Here is a 14056-nt window from a genome sequence, read left to right on the forward strand (position 1 = left end):
CTGGGGGAAACGTGGGGGAAAAACTGGCGTCACAAATCGAACTGAATTTGTTCCTGACATTTATATCTTACTATTCAGTCTATGGTAGTATTGTGCAGCAGCTCTATTGGTCGTAACAGTAATTCTCTATCCTATCTTCAGTGTGTGAGTATTGATGATCTTCTATTTTCAGGAGACATTGGCGCCTGCTTCGTCAGGTTGCAGGTCAATGTGGGATAGGGATGGAAATCGACACTGATTTTTAATTTGGGCCTAACAGACATTTTGAGTTTTCTTCATCGATCCTCTCTTTGTGTTGTCACAGAATGTGTATTGAGTTTTCCAAAGATTTTTTGGTTGAAATGCGAAGGAGACGACCATAGAAGACGACGCTATAGAAACATGAAGAATAATGATTTTGTTTGTTTTGGTCAAGTTTTTAGCGAAAGACAGAGTCGACGAAGAGAAATTTAGCAATAAAGGATATTTTCTACACTAATGAACATCGTTAACTAAGGTGATCAATGTTACCCCAAATCAACAAAATTTAAAAAGCCTATTTAAACATATTTTAGAGTTTTACAATACGTTTTGAAGTAGTTTAACACATACTCAGAGGATCAGTACTCGTTTTAAAAATATAAACCCTAATTAATCCACCTAGCGTTGATGGTGCCTTTCTTGTGCCTTATCGACAAACCATCTCAACCAAACTCAAGTGACATGTTAATGAATATCGCACTTTTATCTGTTTGACAAAAATCCTGTTCATGTTACAAGCAAAGCAATCATGTCGGTTAACTGGCTTCTGTTTTCATTGATAATCTTTAACATTATATGTAACAGGCATCTAAAATTTGTCTATATGAAACGACTCGCGGAATGATAAAAATTTCTTCGATTACAACGATTAGTACTACAAAATATTAAGCTAATGCTGCTTCTGTATATTTGCAAGATCCAATTTGATGTCCTTTCTCAGTGAATTAAGCCGAATACGTTACATCTTATAGGCTGAACGAAGCATTAGACATCACTTGTTTAGATTACCCTCATGGTGACTTTGGTCAGTTATTAAATCGTATGTGTTTTTCTGTGTATTCTACTTGCAGCCGTTTAGGTATTTTATACAGTCCACCTTTATCCACTAGACTAGACTATAACAGAACATACAAAAAGCAGCTGATTTTCAAATCCACGCAATATGGCTACATTTGAGTTGCAATATTAATATGCACCGCTGTCTTGATTTTTGAGCTGACATCATGGATTTTCTTATCATAACTTTCGAATTTTTCAAAAATGGTTTAAACATTGTACAACATCTCCGCGCGTTTTCAAAATTTTTAGTGCTACAAATCACGCTTTGGATATAAATTTTAAAGAAGATTAGGGAGAGTTATCTTCAAATGTAAGAAAATTATTTAAAAATTAAGGTCTGTCGTGCAAAGGCAATGATCAGGGTTCGTAATTTTCGTTTCAGCGATACGGAATATGGCTATTCTCACTGCGGCGGGAGAGCTTATTTCCACTATTTTGCTTGAGGAACACTTTTCCCCTCCAGCACTTCTTTCGAGAGTAGCGATTCATGATAACTGAAATTGCTTCAACCTGCAGATAATTTCTTTTCGTTCTGTTAAATTTTCTCTCACCCAATTTTCACGAAAATCTTTTCAAAGCAGATTAACAAAAATTGTGCCCGCGACGGGATTCGAACCTGGAACATTACTAAAAACATACGCGACACGCGCACTCTATCCACACCACCACGCCAACCACACAGAGGGTGTAGAAAATATAATGCATAAAATCAATCATCGTCGGCGTCATATGAGTCAAGGAAAAACAACATAACCGGCCGACAAAGGGCAAACTAAATTCTCGCACCTTTGGGAGTGAGTGAAAAAATGTTTTCGCTCTGCTCTTTATGCGGGAGATTTCTCAAGCCAGATTTTCGCTGAAAATTGGCGTGAGGGAGAATTATATTTTTGTGAGAATAAGCGAAAATTCCGACCGCTGGCAATGATAAAATCGGAACATTGCTGTGTACCCATATTACATGGTATTGACCCAGCTACCACAAAGTCTTATATGGTGATGAATATGATGCTAAAGTGGAGGCCATATGCGTACCTGCTTCCATTTAATCGCGTGAGAAGTGTACGTATTTCGCCTCCACTTTTGCATCCTCTCTCTCTCTCTTCTTGACGTAACGTCCTCACTGGGACAAAGCCTGCTTCTCAGCTTAGTGTTCTATGAGCACTTCCACAGTTATTAACTGAGAGCTTCCTCTGCCAATGACCATTTTGCATGTGTATATCGTGTGGCAGGCACGAAGATACTCTATGCCCAAGGAAGTCAAGGAAAATTCCTTATTACGAAAAGATCCTGGACCGACCGGGAATCGAACCCGTCACCCTCATCATGGTCATGCTGAATACCCGTGCGTTTACCGCCTCGGCTATATGGGTCCTTGTATCCTATCCAACATCATATGCGATCGTGTGTTGGCTAGGGAAGCGTAAAATTCCTCCTTCGCCATCTTGGATACTGCGGTCGCAGTATCTTTTTTACTAAATCCGTTTTCCCCGTACCAAATTATCCCTATTATTCCAGAGCATAAAACTCCTTGAAACAGTCGCCACCTTGAATTTTGAGCCGCCATCTTGGATCTTGGATATTCTGGTCGCCAGTTTCGGACTCCGGACATTTTCTCCATACCAAATATACTCAAAATACATGATTTCAGAGGCTAAAACTCTTTACTACAGCCGCCAACTTAGATATTTTGGTCGCCATATTTGGCCTCCGCATATTTTCTCCCTACCAAAAATGTGAGTAACATTGCATGGTTTTTGAGCTTAAAACTCCATAAAATAGCTTCCATCTCAAATTGTAGGCCGCTATCTTTAATTTTAAACTGCTATCTTGAATATTCTGGTCACCATTTCTGAACTCTGGACCATACTGCCGTTCTACGACCAATTGTCCCATATTGTATGGAAATCTCATATGACATGGGACAACTATACGTAGAAATATACCCATATTGCAAGGCTTGAGAGCCTGAAACTCCTTAAAACAACCGCCATCTTCAAATTTGGTTCGCCATCTTGTATATTATAGTCGTAATTTGCCTCCGGACATCTTCTCTATGACAAATATACCCATATTGCATGGTTTTAGAACCTAAAACTTCTTAAAACAACGGCCATCTTGGATTATGAGCTGCCATCTTGGATTCTGGGCCGCCATCTTGGATATTCTAGTCAGCATTTTTGGACTTTGGACATCCTCTCCATACCAAATATACCTATATTGCATGTATTACGAGACTAAAACTTCTCAAAATAACCGCCCTTTTGAATTTTTGGCCGCCATCTTGTATATTTTGGTCTTTGGACATCTTCTCCATGCCAAATATATCCATATTGCATGGTTTTAGAACGTAAAATTCCTCAAAACAGCTACCATCTTGAACTTTGGGCAGCCATCTTGAAATTTCAGCCGCCATCATGGATTTTGGGCCGCCATCTTGCATATTCTGATTGTCATGTTTGGAATCCGGACATCTTCTCTATACCAAATATGTATATCCATATCCTTTTCGGGACTGCCCAGCACAATCGTGCTGTTTTTCAGCATTAGTCTTATACATAGTTTTTTCAACTGTTTTTTTCCTTAAAATAAGTGATGTTATTATTTTTTATGATCGAGTGATTACTTATACTTGTATATCTGGGCCATAGCTTTTATTGGAATTGTTTATCCCTCTAATAACCAATTTTTTGATTTTGATCTAAATATCATTTTTCGTCATCTAAAATCGATTTAAACATGTTTTGGAAGATGATTCTTTTTAATTCTCGATTTCGTGAATTTCAGTTTTTGATTTTTCTAATTTTTATTTTTGAACATCCCCACACTTTTATATTTTTCCTGGAAGCCGATTTGGGGAACGGATTTTTTGAGATGAAAACATTTTGAGATTTTATGATTATTGTTGAAATATTATTATTTTAATTTTTTTCACACAAAATTTTATTTTCCGTGTAATTTTAAGGAAAATAATTTAAGAGTGTATTTGATTCCCTTAAACTATTAAACAAGGATAGAATGATTTGGGAAAAATTTAAAATATGTAAATTGTAGCGATTCAATACAAAATAAACAATTACTTCTAAAAGGCGACTAAAACATCAATTTTTCAATGATTAAAAAAAATGTAAATACGCTTTAAAATACACCAAAAACAATTTCGAGATATACAAAACAGTCCTAAATATCAGCCAAAAAATATAAAAAATTGATTTTCCACGAAACAAAAATTACAAAAATGCTCAAACTATACCCCGTCTAAAGGCGGTATTGGGTATTAGAGGGTTATAAAAACGCCACTATAAGTTGAACGAAAAGTAAACAACCACCCTGTTGTATGTGTTGTATTTTTTAAAAAATATTTGTTTTATCTAAGTATGCAGGCATAAAAATCGATAGAAAAAGGGTAGTTCTGCAAAACGGCGAAGAAAAAGTGGTACTTTGTTGAAAAGCGAATGATTTCTGAGTGGTGAAAGTGGGACCAGCACAATTGTGCTGGTTCGTCTCTGAAACGGTCGAAGTTCCATCGGAAATAGCCTATTGTTAGGCGTTTCATAGTATAGAAGATTGATTTTAACTATTAAATCACAACAAAGTGTTAGTTTGTAAAAAATAGACTATAATTTCAACTCAAGGAGCACGATACCAGCTTGTACGAGTATTTCAAAGAACTTGGGTGATATTTTACTCGATATTATCGAAATCATGAATTAAATTGGAACAGGGATTAGCTGTTCATAATCACTTTTTCTCAATCACTTCTATGTTTTGTCAAGCTGACCTCGTGCTCCTTGAGGTAAAATTATACATGTAAATTCGTACAAACTAACACTTTGTAGTGATTTATTAATTTCAATCAATCTTCTATGCCATAAAACGCCTTGACCGATCCGGACCATTTTCAATAGCAAACAATGCGGTAAAATTCCGTTTTGATTCTAGTTATAATCCATAACATCGGCAAATGGGAAGTGCCTTAAAATTGAGTGATCTTTTTTTTTGCGCACACACACATACATACATACACACATACAGACATCATCTCTATTCGTCGAACTGAGTTGATTGGTATATGTGACTCGACTATCCAAGCCTTCTATCGAAAATCTGTTTTTGAGTAAACATATAGCCTTTCAGTAAACTCTGGTGCACGAGAAAGGAAAAATACATGTATCGTTTGCTCAAACAAGAAAATAATTCAAGAAAGATCGAAAATTTCTAGCAATATTACCACGGATTACGGTAGGTACTGCAAGACTTATAAGAGTTGTAGAGACTTATTAGCTCATCTTAAAGAAAAACTAGGCAGGGTAGTGCCTCAAAGAATTCTGCAAAATGTTTGACAATGTTGATTTGAGCTTACGGTGATACGGTTAGCTTACTTGTGTAAAACATAATCAAAAAAATGTTACGACTAAAATGGAACAGAAATTTGTCGTAACATTATTCCACCAAATTTCGGTTCATTGATGGTAGAATCGCTGAACGGAATTTGTCTTGAACTGACGCAGTTTGTTGAGAAAAAAAAATATATCTAAGTTGCACGGTTGCCTCACCTTACGCTATATATCTGTGGATAAAACAATAAAGGGCTACCCAATCAACATTTGTCCTGTCAAACCATCCATCAATCCGTCAAACTGCATAGGCATATGCAACGTAATCGAAAGTCCGCGTACAAACACGCTTAAGGCGTATACGCGCCTATACCTACCATCACCGAACATGTCCTGCAGGCATCCGCAATCGTCAACGTTCGATACTTTCTCCAATCGGTCGTATATCGCATCGCAGCTTAGTAAATATGCTGCAACCCATAAATGTCGTGTGACAAGCTGAACTCGACAATTCGACCGATAAGCGAAGGTGCGACGACGGCTGCTGCTGTAATACAACCTAGGTTCAGGTTTCTATGCCCCAGCCTGTTATGTCAGGAAGTGGAATCCACCTCAGCTAAGCGGGTTCAGCTGTTTGATAAACAACGTGAGCTGCAACAGAACTGCAGCAGATGCATTGGCCTAAAACCTTGGTGAATGTCCGGGATAAGCTCAGCCAGACGAAAGCGCACACTGTTTCAGGTTACCTACCATGAGCAAAAAGTGTTTTATCAAAAAGTGAATTTATGTATGCGTCTATCATCGAAGGTTTGGAAAGGGAAAGGGAAAGTCTCAAATTGATTCATGCTGCTAAGCGAATGCCTATCTAAGTACTTTCACTGGTTCGTGCTGATAGTGTTATGACTACTGCCTGCGGATAGGGTTTGGTCAAGTCACGACCTGATGCATTTTTTGAGACGAGGTGGGAGAGATGGTTATGCAATAACGCGTTTGTTTGGATTTTAGTAATGGCCAGCGTTCACGTATGATAATTGCATTGGATTCGTGCCATGACCTGACATAAATAATTCTTCTTATTCTTCATCACCCCTAGTGCAAAACAATATACGCAAGAGCGAACGGGCGAACTATTGTCCATCAATCCAAATCAACCCAGGTAGCTGTGGTACCATTAATCACTCAAAGCCAAGTAATTCTCGGGCAACGGCTACCTCCTAGGTTGAAAGGTAAATCGCTGGATTGTGCAACGACGCGTGCTCACTTTGCACTGACCCATCCGAACATAGTTTGATCATAGCCTGCCCCCAAAACGAGAAGTCAAAACGCCGAGGTGTGAATAGAAAATTTATGTTTTCATAAAAAGCTGGCTATATAATATGTTTTTACGAGCCGCTGAACCATTTGATGACCCACCTTCCTTCAGCACCGAACAGCTTGGGAAGATTGTAACATTTTAAGAGTCCGTCCGCTGTCACTCCGGTTGACCCCTTACATTCTCATTGATTGTACCATCCATCAGAAAGACTGGGTGACTGAGTGGAGGATGGTAGCTAACGATGCAGTAGCATCTTTGGTTGTTTAGTAATTGCAACAGTTTTGCCAACAGAAATAACACACGTTGCGTACTACCTATGTGCTATCGTTCAATCAATCCATTCATGGTTTCCATTATTCAACTGCTGCAGAGTGACAGGATGGAAACCAAACGAAGTCATGCCGTAAGCATTATTCCCTTCCATAATGCTTCTTAATTCTCACGTGACGTGCGATGCGATGGCGGTGTTGACCACCGGACGACACCGCCGAAGAAGACGATCACGTCGAAGCTCAGATTATTTTCTCAATGTAGGTAGCTACCAAAACTATAGTGTCGGACAAAATAGGTAACCCTCCACCCGGTATGCGGGCACCGGGGCACCACAAGCAACACAAGCTGTCAGCTGCCATCACAACGCACTTTGAATGGTGAGGAAAATAATAATTACACAAAATTACTATCAAAGCCGATTACAGAACTGATGTGCGCAGGGGAAGGCTGACCGGGACTAGTTGGGTCTTCTTTCATCTTGTCCATATCAAGGGTCTGAACAGATGGTATGCTGTATCGAGTGAGGTAGCTGACCTCGTACCAGTAAAGACGTACCTAGCTCAATCATGTCAATGTTTAAACGTAAAACATTGATTGAATCTTGTTCATGGGACATTCACAAACTCCGTAGACCAGACCCTCTTGTTCTTCGTCGACTTTCACCCTAAATTTTGAAAATATGTATGATAGACTTTGGATCAGAAACCCTCTTCCCCCCAAAAATCTACAAATGCCATATTTCCAAAATATTAGCGTATTACGTAATCGTTTCTTTTACGCTGAATTGGTTTACATTCACCTTTTACGCCCACAATGAAGATGAACGTCCAGGTCATGCAGATTCATTTTTGGGTCTGAATATGTATCTCAGATCCGATGCTAGATAGGTAATTCGAATGTTAGACTATGTTAAAGTGCACCTCAATTGTTGTACATAATTTCAAATTGCGGCCCAATAATTCTTTCATTGCTAGCAACACCAGTCATACAGAAGCAAATAAACGTCAATATGTCAGAATAGGTGTTCGATACGCAATTTAAATTTAAATGTCTTTCACACCTTATAGGTAATACAATATTGAACAGTTCCACAGTTATGAAATAAATGCTTTTTTAACGAGATTTTTAGCCCTAGGCTAGTTCATCTCGGGACCCATGGTTTACTTCCCTTCCGAAGGAAGAACTCACATTTTGCGAGTTTGTCGGGAGTGGGATTCGATCCCAGGTCCTTGGCGTTATGGTCAAGTGTTCATCACACTTAGTCCGCTCCACAGAAATGGGTGGATGCTGTACATGCCGTATAGCTATTTTTGCACTCTAGCGATCTTCGACTGAGATGGGTACTTTATAGGGCCCATATAGCCGAGGCGGTAAACGCACGGGTATTCAGCATGACCATGCTGAGGGTGACGGATTCGATTCCCGGTCGGTCCAGGATCTTTTCGTAAAGGAAATTTCCTTGACTTCCTTGGGCATAGAGTATCTTCGTGCCTGCCACACGATATACACATGCAAAATGGTCATTGGCAGAGGAAGCTCTCAGTTAATAACTGTGGAAGTGCTCATAGAACACTAAGCTGAGAAGCAGGCTTTGTCCCAGTGAGGACGTTACGCCAAGAAGAAGAGAAGAGGGTACTTTGGAATTACTTTATTCTAGCTTGCAGTCTTAATAAGTTGGCCTACGAATGTATTATCTTGGCTCCAACGTTTCGATCCTAATTTGGGTATTCTTTAGGGATCTTATTTTATTTGATATACAAACAGAGATATAGAACATTAATTATCATTAGTGGTTTTACATATAACATAAACTTACAAAGAATTATTCGTAACTGTCCAAAAAACATTCAGGCTGTAGTGTTGTCTATGGTTCGTTGTTGAAAGGTCCTGAAAAGCGTTTGTTTTAAGTGTCATACTATGTGGTTTGCGTCCTACTTTAAGGTGTCTTGCTGTATCACTAAGTTTTCAAACGAATCATTGACTTTTTGTTTTTCAATGATTGTTTGCCTCGCGTTTTTGAAGTGATAAAAAACTGTCAATTCTGCAGCAACGCAGCAGAAAAAGTATCATCACAATCACTGCGGGTGAGCATATAGGATGATACTTTTTCATACGAATATTCGCTTTGGTGGCAGAGAATTATCACTTTGAAATTTCGAGCCACACATCCAACATGGCTGCCGATACTGATGATGCCGTAAAAAGCCTTAAACTTACGGTTTGGTAATCTAGTACTACCATTTATACACTTCCACTGTCCTATGTTTTTCGCCCACAATTCAATATAACACTTACTAACTATCTAGCTGTTCAACTTTGATCGTCTCTACTGTCTACGTTACTCGTCATTTTGATTCATGACAAATTTTCTAGAGCACTGTTTCTTAGAACCTTTCAATGGATATGCCTGAAAATGCATCACGCTGATTGTTCAGTGATTGTCAACATCGTGATGCATTTTTATCCAAATCGGTTTAAAATTTCAAAAAAAAAAACGGTGCTTTAGACGTGTATTCCAAATACCTTGTCCTTAATTGGCTCAATCAGTGTTGCCAGTTGTTAACAAACCACATACCCATTTATAAAACACTGGATGGCTATTTATACTCACTTAAGCCTTGTTTCGCATACATTTCCTATTTTGCAATGAATTTTCAGTGTTAATATTGCTTTTATTGTATCCCGTCAATGTTGCCACATACGAAATAATTGTTCATTATTATTAGTTTCTCTTTGGGGGGCCTTGGTCAATTATTCATGTTAACGGAACATTCTATCTTGTACGTAATAGTAAGTGATAAGATTGTTATGTATTAAAACAGTGTTGTCAACCAAAAAAGGAACATTGACGCTTTAATGGATACTCTGGATCTATATAGATTACAATTTCATGTTTGTAGAATCATATCTGCTTTCTAGTTCAAAAATTAATATTCGCACTAAAATTTGTTTCACAACACTCGAGCAGTATTGCCAGTTGTCAAAAAGCATGAATTACTATATAAAATAGAGGCATTCCAAGAAGCAGCACGAATCGATATTGATCGATGTTGTTTGATAATCTTGATATTTTTCCTAAGCTATTCCTTTTAATGTGAGAAACATTGTTTTCATATCAAAAGTTCATATAAAGTCACGACTAACTTTCCAATAGGACATATGAAAAAATGGAACACATGCAAATAAAAAAAATATATCACGGAAACGACTTGTTCGTTCGGAAAGGTGTCTTTCGCAAAGAATAATGTAGATAGATAACGTAGATTAATATATGGCGGCTCTCAGAAAAATACACATTGAAAAAAAATATTTTATGAAATTCAAATAACTCAACGTACATATGTACAGATGGGTAAATTATTGGTTAAATTGGGAAAAAATCCACAGCTCAGGTGAGATTTGAACTCACGACCCTTATTTGCTAGACAAGTGCTTTACCAACTAAGCTACCGAGCCAATTAATGACCCGACAACTTAGTTGTCATAAGGTTCAATTCTAATCTCATCGATCTATATCATCTTCCCCTAAACCGCAAATATAACCATCTCTGCTGTACAATGTACATATGTACGAAGAGCGAAAGCGATTTGTTTATTGTTTGAAACTGTTTGCCTATCGTACAGGCAACGCTTCCTCAACCACTTGTAGAGGAAGAACAATGCTACCTGGAAGGCGATATTTTGTTTTTCTTCTATAAAAACTGAATTTTGTATGTTGTTAAACATCTCAATAAGTTATTTTTTTACCATTCCCATCCCAAGTTCAACAATAAACACGAATAAGCGAGCACATTTTATAAAATGTTGTAAACCGTTTGAGGGACAGAAGTGCTCTAAAGATCTGCAAAATATTTCAACAAACACCATCGATGAGTTAGAAACAAGTGGATATCCTGAAGCATCAACATTGAATACAAGTTATCGTACTTGCACGTCATGCTGTTTAAAAGTTGATCAACTCTCTCTATCATCCGAGCAACAATGTGTATTAGGAAGATCAGCTGAAGCATCCGAGGAATGTGAAGCAGGAAAGTTCAAAGATGGCAACTGCTTCCGAATTACCTGACGTACCAAGTGCAGAGAGCCTTGCTACTGTATCTTCAGTGACTTCAGTGGGTACTAATACATCATCGGCAGAAGAATTCAGGCAACCCGTCAGTATTGAAACAGAGGTATTGCCGGAATTCAAGTAACACCAATAAAGTTGGAGAAGTTGAACTACGCCAATTACGTCGAAGTACCGCGAGGTATTGCCGGAATTCAAGTAACACCAATAAAGTTGGAGAAGTTGAACTACGCCAATTACGCCGAAGTACCGCGAAATCAACGAAGGCGTTAGGAGATCTCTGTTCAAATTAGGACGCGAAGCAGGTGAAGATGCCGACTTCACCGAAATAATTATAAATATGAAATAAGGATTTTCAAATCCAACAATAACGAGAAAAGAACAGCTGTTAATTTTGTCGATGCTGCCGAGTTCTTGAATAATCCAAAAGGCCATGGAAGAATGCAATACAAACAGAAACATAGCAAGGAGGCAAAAAAGTTCAACGATGACAAGGCTGTATGAAACAGCACCAAATCTATCAGTTTAAGTAATGAAACTAAAGATGCAGTAATACATGTAGTACATTCATAAAGAAAGATGGAAAGCGTCTAGCCGTCCAAAAAAGACTATTAATAATGACCTAAATAGAGGCGTATAAATATTTCAAAAAAAAAAAAACACGGACATGTAAAAATAGGCTTTTTGTCGTTTGCAAGCCTTTGCCCTCGTCAGTGCAAACTTCTATGTGCTTCAGGAACACACAATGTATGTGTGTGCACAAAACATGAGAACGTAAATCTTGTATTGCATAGTTTGAACAAAATCAACCATGTTATGGAGCCTATGAGCATTTTGTAAGGACGAATAAAAAATTTTGTATGGACAAATGACCACGCGGGGGGGGGGTTGAGAAGTCCCAAAAAAAATGACCACGTGGTTTATGGACAGCCCCAAATATGTTAAATTGTAGTATGCGATGGTCCTTCCAACGCAACGCATGGAATGAAATTGTAATGAAATCGAATTCGATATTTTATTTTGGGGAGTAACTAGGTATATTTTGAAGATGCTTGAGCATGCATAACTTTTTGCAAAAAAAGATTTGGAAATCGTATATTACACATAGTGGGGCAAAAGTTCGAATTGTAAGGCAAGAGTTCGAGTCATGTGGCAACTTTAGGTAAAAACCTCAAATTCTGCAAAATGTCTATATTATCTCTAAAAATGATGGAATAAGTGAGAAAATTCGATCAAAGTTATAAAAAAGTATTGTTTTATCTGAATTTAGCAGAAAACTACTAATTTTTGGTGTAGTAAATTTAACCTTGATTTTGGGTAAAATCCAGATCGAACTTTAAAGTGTATTCCAGTTCCAACATCAAATATTAATTGGATTCAGGTATTCCTATTATCAAAGTGTCAAAATAGTGTGCTACGGGTAGTGAAATTCCATAAACACTAGATTCGAACTTTTGCCCCAGTGGTGGGGCAAGAGTTCGAATAAGACACACACATGCAAAAAGTATTGTAACTTAAAATAGAAAATACATTTGGTGTAACTTTGTTCAGCAAAGTTTTAGCTCATGGATGGTAGAATCACCAGACGGTATTGGTTTTTGAACAATATTGAATTTCCAACTAGTGTCGAACTTTTGCCCCACCTTACTCTACCATTGCAAAAATGATCCTTTCCGAAAGTTAGTCGTGACTCAATATAAAAAAATAACAAAAATTGGCTTCTCATATGAAATTGAATCACTGTGAAAATTTTCAAACTTGGATACATATGTAATAAAAAATTACATTAGAAACATATACTCTAAAAAATCTATATTACACATAACCGAAAATGTTCAAAATGTCATAACATTTTCGTACATTTTTTTACCATTATGAAATTTTCACAGATGGTTGCTGATAGAATGAACTTTATTCTCACAAAAAATGACGCAGGTAAAACAATACAATAGCTTTTTGAGATATTAATTTTTTAGTGACATTCACTTTTTAGGTGAAAAACAATGGATTTTGTTCACTGTGTATTTTTATTTGAGCTGCCGTTTGTTAGTCTACAATTTTCCCGAAGACACTATTTTAATCACACAAGCCGTTTCCGTGATATTTTTTTCTAATTTAAATGTGTACCATTTTTTCATACGCCCTATTGGAATGTTAGTCGTGATTCGATTAACAGATATGATATGAAAAAAAAAATGGTTATTATAATAAATAGAAGAGCTGTGCAAAATTTCAGACAAATTAAAAGGCAAAATTATTGTTTTTTTTTCGTGTTGGTTTGTGGAAAGCCTCAAATGTTCAAATTGCCAAAACTTTTTTGTACATTTTTTTACCATTTTTACCATTAATTTTTACAGATGATAGCCAACAGAATGAACTTTATTCACTCAAAAAAAAATACGACGGTAAAAAAATAACTTTTTGAGATATTGAAATTTTTGTGAAAAAATACACATTTTTTAGAAGAAAAACAGATTATTTTTTTCAAAGTGTATTTTTATGAGAGCCGCCATTCATTAATCCACATCTTTGCTGAAGACACCTTACCGATCAAACAAGTCGTTTCCGCGATATAATTTTTTGTTTGCATCAGTTCCATTTTTTTCATAGGCCCTATTAAAATGTTAGTCGTGATTCGATAAAAAAATGAATATGAAAAATTGGTTATTCGTATTAATTAGAACAGCTGTGCAAAGTTGTAGGCAAATTAAAAATGCAAAATAAAAAAAATCCGATATTTTTCAAACTGCTTCTTGGAATGCCTCAATACTGGGCAGGCCGAATTGCAATGAATCCTGAAATTCGCATTTTGGCAGTGTTGCCAGCTTCTCACAAATTTAATGAAGAATGAAATTCTTGTCGAGACACAAACTGTAACCGCAAACCGAGCTGAAAATCGCCCATTGATGGAGTGAGCTAGCTAAATATCCAAAAAGGAGTAAGAAGAGGAAATATAAATCGCGGCTGTCAGTGAGCTGTCTTTTCTCT

The 14056-nt window shown here is 37.2% G+C and overlaps 1 protein-coding gene and 1 non-coding gene across 2 annotated transcripts in view; one reads left to right on the forward strand and one right to left on the reverse strand.

Annotated features, from left to right (window-relative positions):
- LOC115255048 (tyrosine-protein phosphatase non-receptor type 13) overlaps positions 1 to 14056 on the forward strand; it is a 401461-nt gene that overhangs the window by 257798 nt on the left and 129607 nt on the right. The gene's annotated exons all lie outside the window — the stretch shown is intronic.
- Trnaa-agc (transfer RNA alanine (anticodon AGC)) lies at positions 10387 to 10458 on the reverse strand. The gene has a single exon. It is a non-coding gene; the product is annotated as a tRNA-Ala (tRNA).

This window comes from Aedes albopictus, chromosome 2 (genome assembly GCF_035046485.1).
Source record: "Aedes albopictus strain Foshan chromosome 2, AalbF5, whole genome shotgun sequence".
Classification (NCBI taxonomy): Eukaryota; Metazoa; Arthropoda; class Insecta; order Diptera; family Culicidae; genus Aedes; species Aedes albopictus.